Source organism: Stegastes partitus, unplaced genomic scaffold (assembly GCF_000690725.1).
Source record: "Stegastes partitus isolate 25-593 unplaced genomic scaffold, Stegastes_partitus-1.0.2 Scaffold18, whole genome shotgun sequence".
NCBI lineage: Eukaryota > Metazoa > Chordata > Actinopteri > Pomacentridae > Stegastes > Stegastes partitus.
Window position 1 is genome coordinate 380,054 of NW_007577749.1, and position 20,363 is coordinate 400,416.

The window sequence follows — 20,363 nt, forward strand, 5'->3', positions numbered from 1 at the left end:
CTCAGAATTGCTTGACTTTATTTCAAATGTAATGGCACCACATTTCCTCATTTATTTTTATCAAACCCATTGCTCTAAACAGATAGTAACTAATATTTTTTTTTTATTTTTGTTTGTTGTTGTTTTTTTGTATGGAGTGAATGTATTAAATCACAATGTACCATGAAAAAAGACTGTCCTATTCTATTGGGATGGTGACATTAACACAGCATATGGTCTATTCAGGAGTCCAAGAGCAAGGACCACTTGATTATACAGTACATGTTATATAATACATCATATAGAGCTACTGCACTATACAAACTCTCCGTGGCTTATCAGGTCAACGGTGGAAACTTTTCTTTACAAAAGTTTTTTTTCCAGCCTGACACAAGCTCTTTCTGCTGATACCTGTGAAAGGCAGTGCAGTCTGACCTTGCCGACTGTCTATTTGGGGACAGAAACTATTACTACAACTACAACCACGATTGCTGTCTGTCTGTTGGGTCATCTGAGGACAGCGCGTTGTCATGGCAGGCTGTGGAAAACATGGCTCTAGGTGGATGTTTGTTCGCTGGTCATTTAAGTACAGCTCCTGGTCTCCTGTCTTATCTCCACATCTATCCAGCTGTAAGACTTCCAAGTGTGAGCAATGCAGAGAGCACAAAGGTCTGGAAACGCCACAGCACAAGATTTGACTGTCCTTTCTGTGTTTGTCAAGTAATTGTTTGTTGCTGAAAAAGAAATGGAAACAGCAGAGACACACATAAAAATGCCCTATCTGCTGCTTGTGGTGTGTATCATAGTGTCAGCTCTAATGCAAAGGTGTCTCTGGTCACTGTGCTTTACTGAGTGCAGCTGCAGAGGCGATTACTGTCTCAAAGCCTGTAAACTGAACCATATATAACAGATACAGTCCAGCTGGTTTAGGGACTGATAAGGGCGACTCAAGTATAACTGAGAAATTATTGGTTTAGTTTCACTTTTACTTAAAGCTGCAGTACAGTTTCTACTGGAGTTCGCAAGCAACAAACTTTACTCCCTCGCTCACTTCACTTTCTTGATAAGTTTACAATAGACTTAGCTTTGTTCAAAAGATGGCACACAAACAAATGTAGCAACAGCACATTATCAATACAAAGTAGGATATATGATCAGATAGTGGTGTTAGCCACTGAGCTACAGTGTTCTTCGCTGGCGTCCACGTCTTTCTGACAGATATAACTATGGCAGTTTATTGACCAAATGAGAAACAGAATGTGGCCGATAATAAGGCTTTGGATTCTATAAAATCTTTCTTTGGGAAGGGAAGGTGTGTTTAGTTTGAGTATGCCCGAACAAATGATGTAGCTGCTGAGTCAAAGTTAATGTCAGATGTTGAGGAACCACAGTACCAGCTGAGTTGTTATTACTGTAAGTTGACGTACAATTTAAGATGCCTCGCAAAGGAAATGTGTGAAAATACTGTCAAGTCTCAAATGTTGGTGTTGAATCAGTATTGTTCAATGTGATTCATATTACATTTTGCACGACAAAATCTGCTGATATTACTGTATGTTTAGGCAGTCACAGCACTTTAGGTGAGGGAAATGTCACAATCTTGATTTGACACAGAAAATATCTGCAATGGTTTTGAGTGAAAGACTGAACCTATTCATAATTAGATTTACTGAAACCATCATCTTTCCCTAACCTTGACTAAAGCACTTGAGTTGGTGTGTCCACACAAGCCACATTTTTTGGTGTCCATCCCATCCATCCCTGCCTCTGACAGAACAGATATTTCAGTTTCAATCAATCCAGCTGTCTACACAAGTTGTAACAGTCCATTTTTACTCACACCATGTTCCCATAAATGCCGTCAAAGGTATATGTTTTAGCTTTACAACCTTAAAGATCTTTCTGAATTTGAAAAAAAATGCAATGTGGGGATTAATTTAGACATCTGAAACTATACTAAGACACCAGTTGCACCACACAGACTATCTGCTCCAGCAACACTTTCTTAATAAATGTTGGACTCTACCATAAAACAAACCCAAAAGCCAAGCAATATCACGTTTCATATTTGGGACGCTGCTTTTGGCAGGTGATTGAAACAAGTTATCTGTGGCTTTAAATTGGCTGTCCCTGTTGTTGTTAGTAGGACTGAAATCACATATAAATGAACAGGATTATGTCTTAAAAACCACTAAAACACAATTCAGAAGTCAAGCGTAGGCAGGAGTACATATGGTCAATAACAATTAGATTATTTTTTGGCAATTTCTGAGTAAAGAATATTGTGATTTGGTTCTGTCTAAAGGTCTGCATATATAGTAAGGTTTGAAAAGTACTGCTATAGATTAGAAAGCAGCTGTTTGTGTCCACTGTCGTTGTTGCTCTAAGCCATATTATGAAGTAATAATACTAGGACTTCACTGTGGCCTTGAGAGTAGTGTTTAATGGAAGCGGTTCTTAGGAATCCACCTCCAACCTATTTCCCATTTTTTGGAAAATAAAGGAAAACAAGAGGAGAAATAGTTGTGCTCTAAGTGTACACTAATAAGGATGAGATACTGTATGAAATGCTGATAGAGATGGCAGCGATGATGGGTTCACATTGAACAGCATGGTGAAATGTGCTTTTCTTAAGATGATGCAAAATATCAAACGCAACTTTCGTCCTTGCAGCTTTCATAAAGTTCAACCTGCATGCAAAGTTTCTGGTATGTTGACTCAAATATCTTTTAACACATATGCCGTGCTTTTACCTTAACAATTATTAATACTACCAAATAAAACACCAAACAAGGGATAACACATTACCAGACTTTTGGTAGTTGGTTTAAATACAACGCAAATGAATTCATTACAACATCAGCGCTTTCATGTAATAGAAAAAGACATTGTTGATAAATAAAGTTACTATCCAGTTGTTGAGTTATCTGCCAAAAAACATGTCTGTGTATTAAAGTTACGCATGTTGTTTTCAAGACATCAGCGTAGGTTGCCATGGTGATATATCTTGGTAAGAAGTGAATCGTCATCAGAGTTAAACCTGAAGTTAGCTTGATAACCTGAAATCCTGCTTCATAGTATAGGCCTCGGGTTCTGAACCCTCAAATGTAAGCAGATTTCTGTTAGTGACATTTAGTTTTACTTGACAGTAGCTGAAATAATAGCTTAAAACAAGTACACTTGCCACTATTCCTATGACAGAGTGGATTTTTGGGACAAGTATTAATCTTGACTTGAGAAGCGTACTTAAGCAAAGAAACACATGAACCTTTAGGGAAGCTTTAGCAGCTCTAACAGCCCTGGAGTTGCATGTAACCTCGAACCTTCCTGGAATGGGCAGAGTTCCCATCATAGCATTATTAGTGTTGGAGCATGTTTTTGTGTATCTGTCTGTCATTGTAACATATGGGGACAACTAGCAGCTCTAACAGCCAGCTCAGACTCTTCCACTGGGTCACACAGGGACATGTGCTTATCAGTGAGACAGCAGTCAGACAGACAAACATGGATTGGGGAACAGACTATTTAACCACGGGGCTGGTCGCATCTGTTACATTGAAAATTCAAGCATGCTAAGAATGTGATTGCATAACAAATAAAGAACTGGGACTGCTGAGGTGATTCAGAGTTCTGCTGAAACAGACGTGGAGGAACAGAGTCATTTTAAAAATACAGCTTTCATAGACCGCTTGTGTTTATCTAACCGCGTCGGCTAAAGTAAATATAAAATGTCTCGCTGCTGGACAATATACATATCTGGATGTCTCACACATTATGATGGGCTAAATGAGATATTTAGTTTTATTTGTTTGGATTCAAGCAATAAGTTAACAGTGGACAAGCCTGTTCATTCACATGCTTGAAAAAAAACTCCTAAACTGGAAGAAGCCCTGCAGTCAGCTTAAAGTACGTCTTGATCTTTTGCTTTCTCTCAGAGTAAAACTGTAACCAAACTAAGCATAGATTATGACCACAGTCAGTAAGGTCATTCAAGATAAACGCTTTTGACATTCTTTGAATAAGATACACTGTGGTGATGAGGCCAATACCGGAGGCCATGTCCCCTTTGCTTTAAAAATTCTATTTTTGTAAACCCCACTATTGCCAAAATCCAGAGGAGAAAAGAAAAGAGTTGATAAAAATGTCAAATGTTCATTTGAACTGCCTTTATTTGCTGTTCACAGCAGAAACGCTTTACAAGCAGCAGCCAGTGTTTTGTTTTTTTTCTGTCTTTTTTGGGTACTGGAATTAGCCTCTCTGGCAACGTACAGCATTTGCTATCATTATAAAGGAGGTTTCTGGAGCCACATGCAGCCTGCAGACATTACCGAGGGCTGAAAAAGTATTTCAAATTGCTTATTATTTCTACTTTTTCTCAATGACAGATACAGCAATTTTTCTGGGTGCACCCTGCATCTCACCCAACGTCAGCTGGGATGGGACCCTATCCGAATCCTTTAAATGACTCGCAGGTAAAACTAATGGGTGCATTTACTGACATTTACTATTCTTCTACATTCTACAAGATTCTACAAGTCTGTATGGAGTAAAATTGTACCTATACGTAATAAGATATAATAGAGTCCAGAACCCCATTGTTTGTCATATTGTGTAATTTGATAGACTTATGTGTGGCCTCCACCTTCAAGACCAGACTTATGTGCATGTCACATGTACTATTTACCAATGTACTAGTGACGTACCTAATAATCTCATAGTTAGTGCTATTTGCTCTATGTCAGACAGAGAGCCTGTTTACACATGACAGCCTGCTGATAATTTGCATTATTTGTGCTGGTGACAGAGGAGAGGTGATTTAATGACACAGCCACTCTGACACACACAGACAGATGAAGATGACAAACCCCCAAATGAATAATGGAAGATTCACTTCTGTGTGCTTCATTAGTCCCATCCATACTACACTCCGCTTGACATGCTTGGCTTGTGGTCAAACTGCAGTTGAAGGTGTTTTTTTTTAAGATCAAGCCCAACAACAAGTGTCTCACATCTCAGTGAGGGTTCAGCTCTTACTGTTGATTTAACCACAATATAACAGCCAACAGTTGCGATTTTTCCATTTTTAAATTATTGCATTCTTTAATGGATAGAAAAATGTACTTGCTAAACAATGTAATATACAGATGAGACAAGTTGTAAGTGTACCAGCATTTTAAATTAATAATATCCTTCCTGAAGATATGTTTGAGAAATATTAAGTGTATTACCAGACTCCTGTAACTCCAGCACCAAGACATTTCAGCTAAATTGCTTTAAGTTTGTGTACACAAAAGCCTGGGCCATCTTTCCTCGGCCAACTAATAGAATACATTTGCTTCACTGATGACACTTCTCACACTTGCCATATGGTGGTGTATAAATATCGTATCGTATCCTAGGAGATTCAGTAGAAAGCAACTGGATTTCTCATTTTTGTTCTGCATCTGAAAAACTAACCTGTTTTTTTTGGTTCAAGAACCAAAAAGATAAGTTCAGTTACCTTCTAATGAAGCTCGTCAGATTACTCTGACATGAAAAATTAAGAATGTATAGACATCTTTGCACATCGTACCATACTGTATCATATCGTATTGAATTGTATCGAATCATATCGTATAGAATCATATCATATCATAACGTTTCACAAAAACAGGAGAGAAAAAAGCCTGTGTGTGATGCAGAGAAACTTACATGATGTGTGGCATCTTAAGTAGAAAACAAAATTAGTGAACCTGTAAACAAAAAAGCAAGATCTAATATTTGCAATATACATTACATAGGTGCTACATCAATTAACCCATTATTTTAAAAGGGCACCTTGGTGGTAAGCCACCATGGTATAAAGACGACTACTGTTTTATTTCCTACACATTAAAACTTAATAAATCCACTGATGTTCGTGTATTACAGACATACTGGTATCTGTACACAGTAACATGTGAGTAGCAAGAAATTTCCCAGTAATTTGGAAACATAAAATATTTTCCCAACTACAAAACACTTTTTTTTCAACAGTAATATTTCCTCCTCATTACTTATCTGTGTCACAACTTATTAAAAACAATACTGTCATCAATCCGTATTTCCTTTTAAAATCTATGTATCAGTAATGGGCTCAAAAATCGAGCACATGCCCCATGTCATTTATTGCTTTGTACTGTATTCACTGGCCTCACTTCACTGTTCCCGGACTTGCTGATGAAGAACACATGAAATACAGTTCTTTAGTGGGACGTTTTGTTGGTTTCGTTCCAAAAAAATCCTTTTTAATCCTGATAACTTACTGAGCTGTCATGCACTCATAACACCACAGGTGCACATCCTCCTTTACCTTTCTTGGGTAATAAAGCAGAAATGTCTGAGAAAATAACCTCATCCCCTCCTCCCCCGTTTAGAGGAATTATCTTATACATCATTTGCCGCAGGAAAAAAAATAAAACATCTGAAAGTGTGAAATGTTCCACAAAATGACTAGCAAAGCAAAAGCAAACAAAGGTAGGCTTAAGGCATCATTCGTCACATCCTTGTCTGATCTGACTCTGTGTCACGCTGACTGCCAGCCGAGTGTGACAAATCTGACAGGCTTAATCTGGCCATGCATCAACTGTAGAGTCGAGAGGCCGGACGCACAGGCACAGCAGACAGACAGACACATAAACTACAGAGACAGTGGCATAAGACAGTAGTGTGGAAGCTTGGCAATCCTAACAGCTGCCTATGATGGACTTGGATGGTTACGCCATAAGCTTAAATGTGTGAGTATGCTGTGCTGTATAGACGACTGCAGATGTGTTATGAAAACTATGGGCCTAATCTGACAATTCATACTGACAGTAGAGCTCCCCACAAAGACTATAAAGACACAAGAGCCACTGGGCAAATTTAGCCTACACTTCCATACAGAGACAACTGATCAAAGGCCTCTTCCTCAAGGGCTCTCCAAGGATTTACTTAAAATGTCTCCTGATGTGCCATTTAGTAGCAGGCTGATTAGCTCGCTGTCCCGGTCATCAAACCAAGACAAAGAATAGGAAAAGACTGGAGGAGAAATCAAAACAGAGATTATCTGTAGGTGTAAACACTGGGCTCAAACAGATGATGTCATTTTATTGTGCTACACAATGGATGTAAAGTGGATTCTAGCTGATGAGCTGCAGAGGGCCTGGTTACCATCAGGGTTTGTCATCAGTACAAGCCTGCCTCTGGTTATACTGTTACCTACTCTGACTGGATAGGCTCTTGTGTGAGTTTAAATCACTACGTAAGACTGCAAATCAGAATGGACTACTGTGTTGCTGTGGATTGACCACACTTGCCCTAAGCGAGTGCGGTTGTTTTGAATGATCAGCGATACAAAATTCTTGCCACAAAAGGGAAGAGAATGATTACCTGAGAGGAGAGAATGAAATAGAAAAAACAGCAGTGAGTCAGCACTGCAAGCTGGACTCATCCCTACTCCCAGACATTTACAAAAGAAAAAGAAAAACATTAACAAGGTAGAACGCATGACAAAGTGCATTACGTATGTGTGCGTGTGTGTAAGTGTGTAAACAGTTTTGATGGATTTAATAATGACAAAACATATGCTATGTTAAAGTACTATGTCGAAACATCATTCACACCAGTTTAATAATACAGTAAGGAGGGTGAAATTTGGATATTGGTCTGTATTCCCAGACTTCAAAAATCCACTGTACATTGCTACACGATGTAGATGGCATTGAAATATAAGGAGTTCTATTTTAACTTTGAATTTAAAAACTCATGGTGAGGGTAAAGTATTTTGTTAGTCATTAATGATTCATTAATGAAATGGAGCACCAAATTGTAGAAATACTCTAGCAAATGAGCTGGTGGTCATGTTAACTGGTGGCAGTTGCCCAATTGTGTTGGTTATAGCTTGTGGTGATGGCAAATGCTGCAAACTGTATTGCCCGTGAGAGAAAATGTGTCACATTCGCGTGCTTCATCATTGGCACATGCTGTTATACTCGGCGTCATACATGATACAACTACTAGATTGCCTGTATTTACACATTTTCATTTCCTACCATTTGTATGTGTGGTCCCTCTACTTTGGCAGCAATAAATATATTAATAATCAATCAATGGGTGCAGCACCTGAAAATTATGCACACCCTGTCTGCAAAGAATATGTTTTTTATTGCTCACTCATTGTCTGCCATGTTAACCAGTACAGTGCTCTATAATGGCCAAGAAATGTGACCTGAAGTCTCTTTATCTGGTGCAAAGTCAAGAGTGATGCTTGTGTCTTGTTCTGTCAACTCCAAATTCTGAGTGCACCGCAACACTGTGTCTGAACAGATCCATCATAGACACTGATGGAGGACGGCTTTCGCCAAGTGGCGACTGTAAACAGTGTGTTCAGTGTATTGCCTCGCTCATTTCTTTGGTATAAACCAACACAGAGCAGATGGGTTGGGAAACATGAATATACCAAGGGCAGATTATGGCCTTTTACATGGTATTTGGGTACTGAATTTTGAACATTTTTCCACACAGCATGTGGCGACATGGAAAGCACTTTTTTTTTTCTTCTTTTATTTCATGTTTTCAGTCCTTTTAATGTTTATTCTGGCAGCTTTTACATATATGCACTGTGATTAAAAGCTTTTTAAAATTGGCTCTGTTGGCATTTCTCATGCTCTTTTCTCCAAATTTACTTCCAAATGGCACACAGACAATTTCGGTCTCTGACTTCTAATTTTATAGCTAAAGGCATCATATCTCCGAGTATAAAAAGCTGAGAAACTGATTCTATAAATTTGCATGAGAGACATAATATCAAAGTACAGCTTTTGAACTTTCACTGACTTCTGTGTTTTTGAAAGCACAAAACAAAGCTGAAAGTGGACAATAGCGAGCTTTATACTGAGGTTTAACCCATACAAGTTTACTGTTTCATTCAACTCAACCCTAAACCATTCCACCCACTTCTAAACAATCAAACGGAAAATAAAGTTTATATAGAAAACATCACAGCTGAAAAGCACCAGAAAATACATTGACTGTGAAATAAAAAAAAATCCGGCATGCCACAAAAGGAAAAGGGTCGCATACAGTGAAACTACTGTCTTTTGAAGAAGCTCTAAACAAGATAAAACAGACCATTTATTATTGTTAGATATAATGATTTACATCCAATAAAGCGCTGGTGCTTTTAAAGCCTCGCTGAAAAGAACAAACACATTACCCTTTTCTACAAGGAAGACGTGAATACACACAAAAATACAGACCATTCAAAGAAGTATACATAAAAATATGCAGGCATATTTGAATAGACACATTACCAAAAAAAAAAAAAAAAGATCACACAAAGAAGTGCAGCATGTGCAAACGCAGCAGCTAGAGGCAGCAGAGATATTACAGGCTGCAGTCATGCTGCAAAAATCCATCTCTTTCCCTCTGACTGGAGATGATAAAAAAAATTTTTTAAATTAAAATTAAATAAACTATAGAGAAAATCAGACAACACAGCACAGGCAAACAGAGCAGCCCGCCTCCCTTGAGAGAGGTCTAACTGACTGATAGAGGAGGAAATGAATTCCCCAGACACACACAAAAGAGATGCTGACACATGCATACACCTCCATGTTGCAAACATGTTAAGATGTGCCACCAAAATCACATGGAAGGTTCTTGAAAAAGTCCACATTCAAGTGAGTCAGCCATACACCTCACACACACACACACACACACACACACACAGCTATGAACAAAGAGGAGCAGTCAGGTGTTTGGATCATGATGTAGTTTAAGGTTGAACAAAGATCGCTGAGTTTCTATCCAAATGTAGCACAAATTCCAACCAAATTTTGAGAAAATCTGCAAAACAAAATGTGAATTAAATAAAGGTCTTCATCCAAACCCTTTAGTGAAATAATAAAAGATGGATCATCATAAAAAACAGCTGGTGTTGTCAATTCTCTAGTCGGTGTCATTTAACCATGGAGGTATTAGGGAGATCTGGATACCGGATTATAAAACAGAACGTGGCGGCTTTGCGCCAGAAAACATGCAGATGGAGGCGGCGGAGAAGGTTAAGGAAGATTTATTTTTAGGGTCAGGGGTAAAGGGGAATTCCTGGGGAACCGGGGAGTGAAGGTCCATGGTGGGGAAACCAGTTTGTCGGGGATGAGGTGCCAGACAGGGCCCACTCCGAGGTGCAGGTGCTCCGGGGGCTGTGAGGTGGAAGTGGTGCCAGGGATTTCCCATAGAGGTGCGGGGTTGGTGCAGTGAAACTTGCCGGTTGGTGCTAGTGGGGTTCTCCGTGCAGGCTGGACAGGGACTGCTGGTGAGCCGGTGGAGGCAGTGCACGAAGGGCTGAACAATCATGTGGCACTGGAGCACACGTGAAGGCAGGCTTTTAACCAGCGGCTGATGGGAAATGGGTGACAGGTGTGTGACCAGCTCTCCACCGGCCAGCCCCGCCCAGCCTGAAACACAGCAGCACAGAGAACCCACAACACAGACACCAACTGGAAAGTGCACAGGGAATTTACAAAATACAACACAGAGACCATAATCACCACACAGAGCCTACTTTATTTGAGTGAAAGCTGCTCAATGGTGCATACACCAAAAGCGTTTTTCAAGCTTCTGCCATGAGACACTTAGATGTTCCGCAGGCCTCTACAAATTTAGAGCGTATTAGAGAACATACACAACCAAGATTCCCACCGGCCAAGCCGCCCTGGTTGGCTCCGTACACCTCTTCTTGACTTTTCAAATGTTGATCAAATTCTAATAAAAACAAACAAAAAAAACTTTGTGCATCGTGTGATGAATACTGACGTAGTAATGCTATTTGGCTGCTACACCAAAATCATTGCACAGTCCAGTGGCTTTGCTGGACGACCTCTATGAGATGACGTAACTAAAAGAATGTCACATGCTTCATGTACATATGCATGTATATGTTAAACCTGCTTTCACTGTACTTCCATTTGCTTTTTTTCAAACTCCAACATTTCTGCCTCAGCAATTTTGATGTGTCCACTCAAAGCAGCATAAAATGGCAGTTAAAAAAATAGATGTAGTTTAGGTTCATGCTAACACACCAAATGAAAAGTAATTGTTTACTGTCTCTTGTACATAATTGTATCATACAGCTTTAAGTGTGCTTAATTAGATAATGTGTACTTAAGAGTGACAAGACGGAAGAAGGCCAACAACTGTCACAATCATTGACTAGTTACTTAACATTTAGGGCCCTTTGGAGTAAGTAAATTATCTCTACGGCAACCTTGCAATACCATCAGTTGACTCTGTTCCCAGTGTATCTATTGCCAGATGAGTTCGCTAAGCCTGCAGACACTGCAGATAAACTGGTGTCTGTGCATGTGTCAGCTAAGCAACAAGAAATCGTAGTACTAAATCAGCAAAATGTTTCTATAACAATTTTGAAACATGGTTGCCATTCCATAAAATCCACTACAGTTGAATGTATGTACTATACATCTGTCCTACTTTGTACATTTCTTCATGTCATAAAAATACATTTAAAGGAATAGTTTGACATTTTGGAAATAGGTGAATATAAATTCTAGTCACATGTTATACTAATATATCAATACCACTCTCATACCTGTGAATTAATAAAGACGCTAATTAGCTTCACTTAGCATAAAGACTGGAAACAGAGAGAAACAGTCCGGTTAAAGGTAAAACTTGAAAAGACTGCAGGAACGCTCACCCAAGAAATAGTCATGCAATAAATATCTGTAAGACTGATTCTAACATGTTAAATAAGTTAAATAGACTGAGTGTAAGAATGGACCACAGTTAAGAAGAAGAAGAAGAAAACCTGACAGCAATGCTTTGCTGTTCTGTCTCAAAGCCATGATACAAAACTTTTTGTAATCTCCTTGCAATTAATTATTTGTTCTAAAAGGCAGGAAGCTGCTGTGGAAACACAGGTGGTAGTTTCTCCTTCTGTTGTTTTTCCTGCATGTGCTCTGTGTGAGCGCAATAGGAGAGCATTTTAAAGTGGATGTCGTTTGCAGAAACAAGCTAGAATACCCAGCAATGCATTGTCTACACTGTGAGGGGGAGGCAGTGTCAGCGGTCATGGGGTATCTGTGGGAATTTTGTAAAATGTAATGCATATTTTAAATTTGTGAGGGTAAAACATGCTAAAAATGAGCAACAACTGCAAATATTCTTCATTTTACAGGCCAGCCCCTTCTCTTAGAGGTCCCTTGACCTCATTCTGGGAACCTCTGCTTCGCTCAACAAACTGCACTGGACCACAGTGACATTTCAAAGAGAATCTCAACAGAAACTGGGGTAGATAGGTCAGGCCTAATGGCTCATTTCATTCTGCTGTAAGCGGACATTAGAGGTGACACTCTACATGAAACAACTTGTTATGAGTCCTTAATCTCCCAGTTCAGTCTCTCAGCAGCCATAAAACTGCAGTGAGACAAGAAGCTGACTAAGGAAAATGAGTGTGATAATAATGCAGTTAAAATGCTGCAGCTCAGAGTCCTTTTGGAGCTTCCCAGTCACAGTGCGCTGATTTCGCTCTGCATTAATCAGCCAAAGGTCACTGTTACTATACATTAAGAAAACTTTTTTTTCCCATCAGCTTTAATGAGCAGGGTTATTCTCTGTTGCTCGGAGGCCCAGGCTAATTAAGCATACGACTACTTCTGACCATATGTTGACATGAGCACCACATCACAAGGGACAGGACATTGTGAAACATTTCCACACACTAAATGCAAACTGTGTTGCACATTTCAGCACACCATGAAACTGTGTAGTATATCTGTATCATGTCTGAAGCCTTTGTGTGTGTGTAGCTGCAAATTCACGTCAAAATCCAAAGAACTGAGTCCGTTCTGAGGGTCAGTACACATCAGGGTGCCTCAGCATAGACACAGACAATGTCATTGTGCTTATTTTCACAAGCAAACGTTTGAATAAAAAAAATTCAGTAGCAAATTAACACCTACCATCTAATCTTCCAAGGAATTTGTTATTCACGCTTCATTTGTTTGAAAGACTTTTTTTTTTTTTTCGGGACAAGCATTTGAGCTTGTTTCATTGTTTAATCTAGGATGACAATACACGCTAATGACTAATGAGGGCGATTGTTGTTGAACATCAGTGTCCTGATTGTCCGCAGTTTTCTGTTGTCATCGTGCAGACACAATTACACAGCTGACAGTTAGACAACCTGTCTGTCTGCAGTGACGAGCACACAATTACATAAGTCTAAATTACTTGTCATGCTTTAAAACCTGTAGTAGTGTGTAGTGGTGTACTGTGTGTGTGTGTGTGTGCGGTCTATTCAAATCATGCTGGCTAATTGCACGGACTGATTCTTTTCTCTGTCAGTCTATCTGCTGTTCCTTTTAGTGTGTTTGCCAGGATGCTTTTTTTAATGTTTTTTCTTTATCACTTAGTTTTGTTTGTACTTTTTTTTTTTACAAGCAAACATTTCAGGGCTGGGGATCGAAACATCAGCTTTTCAATTAGTGAACAACCCTTTCTACCACCTGAGTCAGATTTAACATTACAGACACAGTACAGTACATTCACTACTAAGCCACAACATTAAAAACACTGACTCATGTCAAAGCAACACTCTGTTGGGAAACCTTGGGCGGTGGCATTCATGTGGATGTTACTTTGACACGTAATAGTCACTTAAACATTGTTGCAGACCAAGCATAGTCCCCCATGGCGACAGCTTTCCCAACAGCAGCAGCCTCCCACAGGGACAAGGACAAGGACAAGGACAATGCTCCCTGCCACATTGCAAAAGCTGTTCAGGAATGGCTCAAGGAACACGACAACGAGCCAAAAGTGTTGACTTAGCTTTCTAACTCCCTTGATCCCAATTCAAATGGATGGGCTCGACTTACAGGACCCAAAGGATCCACTGCCAATGCCTGACAGCACAGAATGGCCCAGTGGTCTCATGTCCATGCCCAAATGGGTTTTGGTAGCATGATGAAGAGCTACCTGATAGGATTTAGAATAGAATAGAATAGAATAGAATAGAATAGAATAGAATAGAATAGAATAGAATAGAATGCTTTTATTGTCATCATACACAAGGTATAATGAAATTAAAAGAAAAATGAAACATTTCTGTAAAGCCAAATACAAGCTCCCCTGTTAAATTGTGTTTCAGGGCAGAGTCACCAAACTTTTAACGCAGTTTTAATTGCTTTTGACAGGCAATTCTAAACAGTTTAATGGTCTTCTCTCCATTCATGTAAATGGGGAGTCCAGTCTTATTGGCCCAAAACAATTACCCATGGCTGTTACCAAGAAGGCTGCAGAGTGGTGAGACTTGTTTACTGGGACATTGGCTTTCAGTCTGCATTTCCCTTCTAATTTGGAAGCTACTAAGCTAGGCTAACTTCTTTTCACTCTGAAAGCAGAGGCTAGTGAGGCGAGTGATTCTACCTTGTAGCGATTAACAGTTATTTCCAACAAACGTTACTTTGTGTTCATGGTATTTAAACAGCTGCTGAATCACTGCAGGAATCATTATGGTGAAAAAAAAAGTGTCCATAGGATGAAGCAGCATGTGGAAAATGGATGGATGAGTAGATAGAACATCGATTTGAAATGAATGCTAACGTTAGCAAGTGAAACTCACTAGCTTCCACTGGTGAGCGTCACCTATTGACCAAAAAGTCCAGTGCAGAAAAACAGTTAAATAATACGAGGCGTGTCAAAAAGGTTCCAGGACTGGTGTCACAAAAGATATATTTCAAACCCAAACTACAAACTAAGATTTTTCCCTTCAGACGATCAACCAGCACGTCTACAAAGAGATCCTGCAGCATTTGCTTGTTCAGTGCACGAGAAGAGGTGAGAGTTGTGGCAGGACAAGTGGTGGCTGCTTCACCATGACAACACGCCTGCTCACAATGCCCTGACCATCCGACAGTTCCTGGCTGAGAAGAACATCACCGTGCTGGAGCAACCTCCCTACTAACCCAACCAGGCTCCGTGGGATTTTTTCCTCTTACCAAAACCCAAGGGGGTCATCAAGGGGACCCGTTTTGAAGACGTGGACGACATCAAGATGGCCGTGACGACGGAGCTGTGGAGGATCCCGGAAGAATCCTTCCAGGAGTGCAGGGTGGTGTGGCAGAGAAGGCTGGGGAAGTGCGTTAGACTCCAGGGGATTACTTAGAAGGGGAAGACTTGTAGTTTGTAGTTTGGATTTGAAATACATCTATTGTGACACCAGTCCTGGAAATTTTCTGACACACCTCGTATGTTTGTTTGATGTTGTTTAGCTTAAAGATGTTACATCTGAATACTGACTCAGTGTTCATCTGAAAGAGAGAGCAGGGGGTTTAGCAAACATTAGCCATTAGCAGCGTCTCTCTCATTTGGACTAGAAAGTCCAAACCACAGCGACTGATAATCCTGCAACCTAAATATGCTTAATATGAATTTTATTTTAACTGCAATGCGTTCATTTACTTTATATGACATTATACCTGTTACATCACCAGAAACACGTTTCCATCATGTAGAGAAAGGAACAAAAGAAGGAAGCATAGAAGGGAATATGAGGTACCAGACTGCCGCCTGGCCTGAGGCTCTAGTCAGACTGTAACACATCGCTATCACAGCCTATATGATGATTCATTCTGTTTCCATTTACCTTGTCAGGACCCCAGTAATGATACCGTATGTTTCCCCCGTAACAAATACCTCACAGGGACTTAGGCAATGTGTGCAATTTCATATGCTCGTAGTGGAAGGCTACTTTTACACACTTACACACACACATACACACACACACACACACACACACACACACACAGGTTGTTCCCAGCAGTCTGAAGCATACGACTCATCTTACAAACATAAACAGGGCTTCTTTACTTCAAGCAAACATATTCTTTAAACCAGCATCATCTCTCACACACACACACACACACACACAGACCGTATCTATCCATAGAGTGTCATAAAACCCCAACCAACCCCAGCCAGTATATGCCCACAACAAAGGTTCAGAGATGTGTTATTAGCGATAATGTGTACCTACGCTGAGAAATTCCCACAGTGGTTCCGTAGCTCTGGGCTATGTCATCCTCGAGTGTAGCTATGCATGTGTATGTGGTTATGTTCAGGCCATTTCTGCTTTGGGAGATAACATGTAACAGAACATGAGGGAAGAATGTGAGATTGGAGAGCAGGTTGGTTTAAACACATAGGAGGACACAGAATTAAAGCTAGCTATAAGCTAAAGAACCTCGAGGATGCTGAATGAAAAGGTCCACTATATGACATGTAAAACACACCCTCTCCAAGTGCCAAGATTAATTCAGATGGGACTTCTTTCTCAAGGGGAAATGGGAGCCCAGGTCAGTGATTTGAATTTTTAATTTTCCCCCTTCTTCCTTGTAATAATTACAGTTAAAATGGCCTTCTGTTTGTCAGCATGCTCGCTCCTGTCATCCAAATCCCGTTAGTAGCCACATCTTTATACTTTTCAGTGAATCAGTCATTAAAAGCATGTCGAACTTGTTAACACACTCAGAGATGTACGGACAGCCATGACTTATGTTCAAGATGAAGAAAACTTTGCCAAGCAAGTTCTAAAGCGTCTTTTTTTCTGTGTTTCTATCCACATTTATAGACAGTTCTCTGGTTTGGCTTGTTCTGCTGAGTGTACACCTCTATTACACACCATACGCAAGTTTAATATCCCTTCGGGACTGCGAACCACAGGGAATATTTTATCCCCCACCTCCACCTATAATGTTAACTCGTCTGAATGAGGCTTAAGTGGTATTTTGGGACTAAGAACTGGCTGTTCCTCCACTGCATTTTAAATATGCACCTGGAAAAACTATGTAGCGGTACTTCAAGCGTATCTTTGGCATTGTAGTCCTCAGTCTCTTGTTACTCATGACTGACATACCTAAATATTTAGATAGATTGGCTGATATATACACCTGGACAATTTAGATAAATTATATACAACAGATATGTTCATAGAAACCTCCATTAACATTAGCATGTTTACATACAACAACTACTGCTGCTACTAATCTGCAGTATCATGTTCCTGAGTCAGGATCGGCATTCTGCAAATGTCACTACCTAATGAGTGTCACATCTGATACAGAGATGGACAGTAAGATGATACATTTACTACATGTTACATGTACTTAGGTAATATTTTTGAGTAAACTGTACAAATTGTTGGAGTAGTTTTAATACAGCATAGTTTTTAATATTACTTGAGTAAAAATCATCCCTTTTTGCAGGCATTTTGCTTGTAACTACTAATAATTCATATTAATATTTACCAATATCATACATACACAGCTCTTGTCAACAGACCACAGTGAAGAGTGCAGCAAACACCAGCTTTAAATGCAGGATTTATACAGTATATAGGACACAGAATGACAGGCTTCAGATCTCCTCCTGCTTTCTGTCCTTATGGACACACTGGAGCCAACTGTATTAAGTGTTATCATTCATGTAGTCTGATGACGAGAGATAATAAGTAGGGGGAAAATTAAAAGACAAACTACTTTCATTGTATGTGGACATGACTGATATAATGTTTTAACCGTACAGTGGAGGATCTCCTTCAGGAAGAGGTCAAAAGGTGGAACATACTGTATTAAACAGACAATCCATGTTGAAACATTACTTCATTATCTACTAATGAGCTCAAATATATTTTCTTGAAAAAAAAGACAACTTCTGGAAAAACACAAGCAGACTTCTGCGTAGCAACCCACATCTAGGACCCATTTGTATGAAAATCAACTGGCTGCCAGATCCACATCCAACTCTGGCCAACAGGGTGATCTATTTATTTTAAATTCACTGATATGTATGACTGCAAACCATCATCCTCATATCTGATCACTCTCTGCACTCTGTGTGTCCTTGCTTGTTTCCATCTTGTCTGTGTAGACCCGGAAACTTAAACATCTGAGGAAGTTTTTATTTATGGCTCCCTGGACACGTGCGGATCTTTTTCTTTTTTTCCAAATACAACAGAAGAACTATCCAAAAACATTTGGTCAAAACCATTCAGATAAGGCAAAGGTGTAGTAGCATGCAAGATAGCAATAATACAAAACCAAGACAGGACAAATTCTGTGACCCAAAAGCAGAAACCACGGCCAAGACTAAGGTCATAACATGAAAAATAAAAATCAGTTTGTAATGATGTAATAATGACATGTGTACACCTTAACACAGCCTGCTAGTTTGGTATCTTTTCTTTATCACTAGTCATAGAAGATGGATGTGTCAAATGATACTCAACCACCATACTACTGGAGCCAGAACTTCACTTTCTCTTCAGCACTATTCCGTTTCAAACAACCCGTCTCTCAAAAAAGGATATGATTTTAATATTCGCAAAAGCATGATACTGCAAAAACCTAATCATATGACACCACCCTCCCTGCAGACATCTCTTTTGGGAAAGTAAAAAACCTTTCCTCAAGTAAACATCTTAGTAATGAGCTACTTCTAATGTGCACTTAGTTCTGTGTGAATGATTAAAGTAGCATCTCAGAGCCAAGAATTTAAGCACCTGATTACCTGATTACCATGTTTAACACATATTCGCATATATTTGCTTGTAACTTTATTTTTTTTTCTCATCAGCTTTAATTGTAGTTGGCCTTTTTCTTTTTTGCTTCTTTGGCTTGATGCATCTTTTACAATGAGTATGATGTTCTGATCCTTTTTGCAGTCGATGTGTTTTTCTGCATGCACGTATCAATGTACCGTAACACCCCTGCTAGCTTAAGCTGAGATGGCAACAGCAAGTAGCCACGGAAGAGACAGATCTGAGGACAGGGGTTGGATAGATGTAGAAAAAAATCCTCTTCAGTCTGAGCCACCGGGAGGAAGCTATTTTATAGGAGTCTGGCTGGTTGATAAATGAAAAAAAAAAAAAAAATCCTCTGCATGTCAGGCTGCTGTAGAATAGAGCAGAACAAGAGGACATGCACAGGGAGATGCCTCAGTGCATGCTGGTACAAGACACACACACTCAAAGGCACGACTGCAACCCCTTTGGTACACATATTGTATATACATTTACACACATGTATAGACAAGTACATCCAGACTGCATTCACAGTGAGGCACACTCACCAACACACACACACCCGGGGTTTGCAGCGGTAAGCTATTTATACAAACAAGCCAATCCAGCTCAGACAGGGTGAACTGCAGAGGTATAAAAGATGGGGCTGTGGAGACAGGATAGGATAAACACTAACAACAGAATAGAGAGAAGCTACTGAAAATCTCATTAACTGTAAATTGAAAAACAGACTAAAAATGTCTTTCAGAGCAATAGCCGAGGCGGCCGCGTCGCTTTTTCATCTTCTCCACAACTTTCATGAGTCGATACACCCCCACTTTCACTTTCTCGCCTGCTCTCTTTCTCCCTCTCTCGCACAAAAACACATATATTCACTCTCAGTGTGTGCTTGTGTATGTGTCGTCTTGTTATAGTTTTATCCTTCTTGAGTTTTATACCTTTGGAGTGGAGGATGTTTATTACACAGGCAGGTCATTTTTGCTGGAGTGTAGCACAAAAATCTACACACATGAAGCCTCAGTGGACCCCACTGTTCTCCTGACACATTGATTTTCCAACATGTGCAAATAAGTGAATCAATAACCAAACAGCGACTACGTAGCGCTATTAGGATATGATCAATGAACTATTGAGGCCACATTTAATATCACTCAGAAAAATCTGTGATTCTATATCTAGACTCTGAGGCACATATCAGGCTCCTTTTAAACACCGTTAACAGTGTTGCAACTCCACCATTAGATCTGCTTGGAGAAAGAACACAGCAGAAAGTTACATCCTCCATTGCTGTGTAGATCATCATGCCCTTGGTATAGGACAAGGGTAGGCAGTGATTTATAACAACTTTTGCGTCTGTATATGTCGCAAAATGACTTTCAGGCATATGTAAAGTCCCTCTGAGGTCACTGGTTAAAGCCCTAAAAATTCATCTCTGTGGATCACAGTTGATTATTTTGATGTTATTTTTCAGAAGGAAATAGTCATTTCCAGGCTAAAAAAGACTTGCATATAAGTTAGGGCTGGACCCGAATAGCTGAATAGCCAACTATTCGTTCGCTGTGCTCGAATCGGGATATCAAACTTGATCTCCGAATATGCCCACTTGGTTGTCTGTCTCTAAGTGTAGCCCTGTGATAGACTGGTGACCTGTCCACGGTGTCCCCTGCCGTCACCCTGAGTCAGCTGGGATAGACCCTAGTGAGGATGAGCAGTGTATAGATAATGGATGGATGGATGTTCAAGCCACAAGCTGATTTTGAAGAAGAAAAATAATACAAAAAGCTCA

At 39.8% G+C, this 20,363-nt stretch overlaps 1 long non-coding RNA gene across 1 annotated transcript in view; it reads right to left on the reverse strand.

The window, feature by feature from the left end:
- LOC103364687 (uncharacterized) overlaps positions 1–20,363 on the reverse strand; it is a 126,903-nt gene that overhangs the window by 45,020 nt on the left and 61,520 nt on the right. The gene's annotated exons all lie outside the window — the stretch shown is intronic.